This window comes from Hyla sarda, chromosome 1 (assembly GCF_029499605.1).
Source record: "Hyla sarda isolate aHylSar1 chromosome 1, aHylSar1.hap1, whole genome shotgun sequence".
NCBI classification, from domain to species: domain Eukaryota; kingdom Metazoa; phylum Chordata; class Amphibia; order Anura; family Hylidae; genus Hyla; species Hyla sarda.
This window is the reverse complement of record NC_079189.1, coordinates 568568223-568574071: the sequence shown is the minus strand read 5'-3', so window position 1 is coordinate 568574071 and position 5849 is coordinate 568568223. Positions and strand designations below refer to the sequence as shown.

At 46.2% G+C, this 5849-nt stretch overlaps 1 long non-coding RNA gene across 1 annotated transcript; it reads right to left on the bottom strand.

Moving 5' to 3' along the window:
• Positions 1-2574: 2574 nt before the first annotated feature.
• Positions 2575-5233, bottom strand: LOC130311684 (uncharacterized). Its single transcript, XR_008860007.1, has 3 exons — positions 5161-5233; positions 3657-3740; positions 2575-3105 (listed from the first exon to the last, which is right to left on the bottom strand). It is a non-coding gene; the product is annotated as an uncharacterized LOC130311684 (long non-coding RNA).
• Between the last annotated feature and the right edge of the window lie 616 nt (positions 5234-5849).

The window sequence follows — 5849 nt, the reverse complement described above, 5'->3', positions numbered from 1 at the left end:
AGATAAAACGTGGCTGGGTCTTTCAGCATGACAATAATCCCAAACACACTGCCCGGGCAACGAAGAAGTGGCTTTGTAAGAAGCATTTCAAGGTCCTGGAGTGGCCTAAACCTTGTGAAGACTTACAGAAAACATTTTGCCTCGGTCATTGCCAACAGAGTGTATATAACAAATTATTGAGATGAACTTTTGTTATTGACCAAATACTTATTTTCCACCATAATTTGCAAATAAATTCTTTAAAAATCAGACAATGTGATTTTATGGATTTTTTTTCTCATATTATCTCTCATAATTAAGGAATACCTATAATGAAAATTACAGGCCTCTCTCATTTTAAGTTGAAGAACTTGTACAATTGGTGGCTGACTAAATACTTTTTAGCCCCACTGTATGTAATACCACTCTCAATATAATGGGCCTAGGTAAGTAATAGCTCTCTCTATTTAATGAGCCAGCATATATGTAATAGCTTTCACTATATTTTGGGCGGACTAGATAGGCCAAATGATGTAATAGCTTTCTCTAGATAATGGGCCTACATATAAAATAACTACCGTATTTATCAGTGTATAACACGCATTTTTTTAGGTTAAAATTTTTAGCCTAAAGTCTATCTGCGTGTTATACGCCGATAATACACTGCAGTTCAATGATTTAAAGCGGGCACTTTAAATCAATGAACTGCAGTGGCTTTTGCAGGTCCAGAGACCTGCCGTCACTGCCCGATTCTCTGCCCCTGCCTATCCTGGGGTCCAGAGACTTCCGGTGCCGCTGCCCCATTGCCTCCCCCATCCCCGGTTTTTCTGACTCCGCAGAAGCCCCCAGAAAAGGCAGGGGGAGAGAGGCCGTCGCTGCCCACTTCTCTCCCCCTGCCTTTCCTGGGGTCTAGAGCCCTGATGCCACCGCTTCTCTCCCCCTGGCTGTTGGCGCCCCTGCCCCATTGCCTCCCCCATCCCCAGTTTTATAATTACCTGTTGCCGGGGTCTGGTCCGCGCTGCTTCTGGCTCCAATGTGGCGTCTCCTGCGTCGTTGCTATGCGCTGCACTACGCAATGACGAGTGACGTCGCGTTGAAGACGTCACTCATCATTGCGCCTCGCAGCGCATAGCAACAACACAGGAGACGCCACACTGGAGCCAGAAGCAGCGCAAACCCAACCCCGGCAACAGGTCATTATAAAACCGGGGATGGGGGAGGCAAGGGGGCAGCGGCGCCGGCAATGGGCAGAGGCACCGATAGCAAGGGGGAGAAAAGCGACGCCGATAGCCAGGGGGAGAGAAGCGGCGCCGATAGCAAGGGGGAGAGAAGCGACGCCGATAGCCAGGGGAGAGAAGCAGTGCCGACAGCCAGGGGGAGAGAAGCGGCGGCAGCAGGGCTCTAGACCCCAGGAAAAGCAGGGGGAGAAAAGCAGGCAGCGACGGCCTCTCTCCCTCTGCCTTTACTGGGGGCTTCTGCAGGGTCAGAAACAGTGTATCGAGGTATACACATGCACACACAGGCACCCTCATTTTACCAAGGTTATTTGGGTAAAAAAACTTTTTTTACCCAAATATCCTTGGTAAAATGAGGGTGCGTGTTATAGGCCGGTTGAGTGGTATACCCCGATAAATACGGTATCTTAATATAATAGGCTTCTATATCTAATGGGCCTATATAAGTAATAGCTATCTCTATATAATGGGACTCTGTATTTTATGGGACTCTGTATATTTAATAGCTATCTCTAGATAATGGGTCAATATATCTAATAGCTCTCTATATATAATGGCCCTATATATCTAATAGCTCTCTCTATAATGGGCCTTTATATCTAATTACTGAAGATTTTTACCAACTTAAGTCTCCTCCTGCTGCCATTTGCACCCTTTGAAGAGCTTTTTGTCTTTCAAATCTCCCTGACACGGTGTCTTGTAGTAAAAAATAACATTTAATTTTCCTCCATCCAGCATGTTTGGGTAATGAGACGAGGGTAAATGCGACCTCCTCAGACACCCCTGGCCCCAGCACTAATGCCAGCTACTGGTGACATCTTTTCATTTTCGAGAAGGATGTAATGAAGGTGGTGTGTAAGGTGGGAGTGTTTGATCTCTGTCTCTACGGGAGGTCTCATCACACGACATGAACGTTCTGTGATCTGTGTATGAGGTAGAAGAAAAATAGCATTTTAGAAATCTGTTACTGGCTGCAGAGAAACACTTTGATCGATCCGGCTATGGTGCCACCTGCTCACAGCTGTACAGCAAGCCTTACAAAATAACTTTAGAAAGTTTGCTTTATTTTATAGGTTACATCAAAATAACTTCACCACTCTCCAGAAATGTCCGTACAAGATTGGAATGAGAGGAGGTCTCCCATATTATCCACAGGGAAGGGACGTTTTTGGAACAGCTATACAGGTATAAAGAATAGCCATCTTTCAGGATACGCATTGACCAAAAGAATAACGCACCATAAAGAACTTGTTGGAATCAAATGAAACTTTCTATGTATGAATGTAATGATGATATATATAGATGTTATTACAACATTTAGATATGTTTATTTGGGAAAACTGTACAATGAAAAGGAAGCTCTAGTGCCCTGTTAGGCACCTGTAGATATAGTTGTGCATGGAAGCCTACATGTTCCGTTTGGTGAAAAATCTTGGCAGACCAAAAATATGTTGTCTTCTACATTCCTGGGAAACCCTTGCTGGGTGGGTGACCATTATGCTGCTGAGAAATACTAGTTAGAAGCCATGGGAGACAACACATGTAGTTCTAGGATGTCCTGTCCTAGTTCTAGGATGTCCTGCACATGTCGCTGAGCTGTTAATGTCCCTCGTATCACTACTAGGGGTGACGACTGTTGTATGCAATGACTTCTCAGATCATCCTACCAGCAGGGGACAGAACCGAGATTTGTCGCTTAATATAATACGGTTACAATCCAGGTTTTTTGTTCATGACATCTCTGAAGAAACTAGGACATTGGTATTCCCTTTCTTCTCCGTTTGTTCTTTCTTTCACGTATGTGATCCATACTGGTTGATAAGGGTCATTAGGCCCAAATGTTCTGTCTTGGTTTGATATCTCATGGGAATTTAAGTTTGATGTATACAATCTAGATGAAATGAACCAATGTTATATGTTATGAATTATTAAAAGAAAACAGGGAGCCCCATGTATAGATAATCTTCCTTAAATAAATGTAATAATAATCTAAATATATCTGGAGAGACTGCTGTTGAATTTTTCATAATTTGCACATTGGCCCTAACCAACCCAGCAAAACCACTTAACAAGTGGATTGTGTGGTTCATTTTTGTTATCACTGCAAACCATCTCTAAACAAGAGGAACACTGTCCAAAAGTAGCCTCTAAGAGTTGATTTTTTATAAGGCAGCAGTGGAAGCATTTTGACTCTCTGTTGTGGCTAGGGTTGCCACCTTTCCCTCAGAAAAATACCGGTCATGGGTGTGGCTATGTGGGGGTGGAGCTACAAAAGGGGAGGGGCCAGATTGCACAGGGGCTGAGGGATCAGGGGTTTAAGAAATGGCATGGGGGATGGGAGGGGGGTTTAAGAAATGGCATAGGGGATTGGAGGGATACAATATATATGCGGGGGGAATTTTCCTATATCGCACAAAAAATTAACATTTAGAGAATACCTACCAAAACCCTATTTATGCCAGCAGCGGCGGTAGTGGTGGTGCGCGACAGCAACGCTGGCTCTCTCTGATGACGAGTGACGTCCCCCTGCGCAACGTCAGATAAACAGGCTAATCAGACAGTATCACACATGACAGATTTAGATGCACAGGCTCAGCAGACAGTATCACACATAACAGGATTAGATACACAGGCTGAGCAGACAGTATCACACATGACATATTTAGATGCACAGGCTCAGCAGACAGTATCGCACATGACAATATTAGATACACAGGCTCAGCAGACAGTATCACACATGACAGATTTGGATATACAGGCTCAGCTCACAGTATCACACATGACAGAATTAGATACACAGGCTCAGCAGACAGTATCGCACATGACAGGATTAGATACAGAGCGCAGCAGATAGTTTCACACATTAAAACATTAAATCAGTGTTTCCCAACCAGGGTGCCTCCAGCTATTGCAAAACTACAACTCCCAGCATGCCCGGACAGCCAAAGGCTGTCTCGGCATGCTGGGAGTAATAGTTTTGCAACAGCTGGAGGCACCCTGGTTGGGAAACACTGCATTAAATACACAATTTTGCAGAGAGGTCTCACCAGTCTCTTGTATTCACTTTATCCTATCGCCGGGCGGCTCCAGGTTAAGGAATGTCCAGGAGGAATGGGGTGGGCAATTATTTATCCCATGGGGCCACATGAGAAACTAAAAATATTGTGGAGGGCCGGGTAGTTTTCCCCCAGATTAGGCAGCATAGTTGTCCCCCAGATTAGGAGCATAGTTGTCCCCCAGATTAGGCAGCATAGTTGTCCCCCAGATTAGGAGCATAGTTGTCCCCCAGATTAGGAGCATAGTTGTACCCCAGTTGTCCCCCAGATTAGGCAGCATAGTTGTCCCCCAGATTAGGCAGCATAGTTGTCCCCCAGATTAGGAGCATAGTTGTACCCCAGTTGTCCCCCAGATTAGGAGCATAGTTGTCCCCCAGATTAGGAGCATAGTTGTACCCCAGTTGTCCCCCAGATTAGGAGCATAGTTGTACCCCAGTTGTCCCCCAGATTAGGCAGCATAGTTGTCCCCCAGATTAGGAGCATAGTTGTACCCCAGTTGTCCCCCAGATTAGGAGCATAGTTGTCCCCCAGATTAGGAGCATAGTTGTACCCCAGTTGTCCCCCAGATTAGGAGCATAGTTGTACCCCAGTTGTCCCCCAGATTAGGCAGCATAGTTGTCCCCCAGATTAGGAGCATAGTTGTACCCCAGTTGTCCCCCAGATTAGGCAGCATAGTCGTCCCCCAGATTAGGCAGCATAGTTGTCCCCCAGATTAGGAGCATAGTTGTCCCCCAGATTAGGCAGTTTACCCCCCCCCCCCCTACACACACACACACACACACATATATACACAGACACATATATACACAGACACAGACACATGTATACAGACACATATATACACACAGACACATATATACACACAGACACATATATACACAGACACTCACCCGCCCTGCGCAGCAGATGGAGACAGAATACACGGCCTCTCCCCTCCCTGCTCTGCCTATGGAGGGTTGTAAGACTGCACGGGGCAGAGAGAAGGCGGGGGAGGGGAGAGAGGAGACAGGAGGTGCACGCCCCCTCCACAGCAGTGTACAGTCTCTTCCTGTCATCGCACGGAGCTCTCCCTGTCACAGGCTGGTGGTGTTAGACCTGGGCATTGTACGACCGGACATGAAAGAAGTGCTCTTCTGGGGATGCTGCTCCGTCCGCCCCTGTCAGTGAATGAAAAATACCGGCCATTGCATGGCCGGTATTTTCCATCCAAACTTACCGGCACAGCCCGGAATGTAGATGAAAATACCGGCTGTGCCGGTAAAATACCGGCAGGGTGGCAACCCTAGTTGTGGCAGGCCCCAGAGTGTAATTAGACCACACCTGTAATCATTTACACATCTGCCTGGGGCATAACTGCATGCTGAGTTTTGCAGCAACCCGACATTTCTATCTGAGGGAATTATTTTCAGTGCAAACAACATTCCGGGTGCACACTGGGCAGAACTGATATTTTTAGGGAGCACAATGTGTGGCAGGGGTATATTTAGGGGCACAGTGTTACAGTGTTTGGCAGGGTTATATTCAAGGGGCCCAGGGTGTGTGGCAGGGTTATATTCAGGGGGTATAGTGTCTGGCAGTG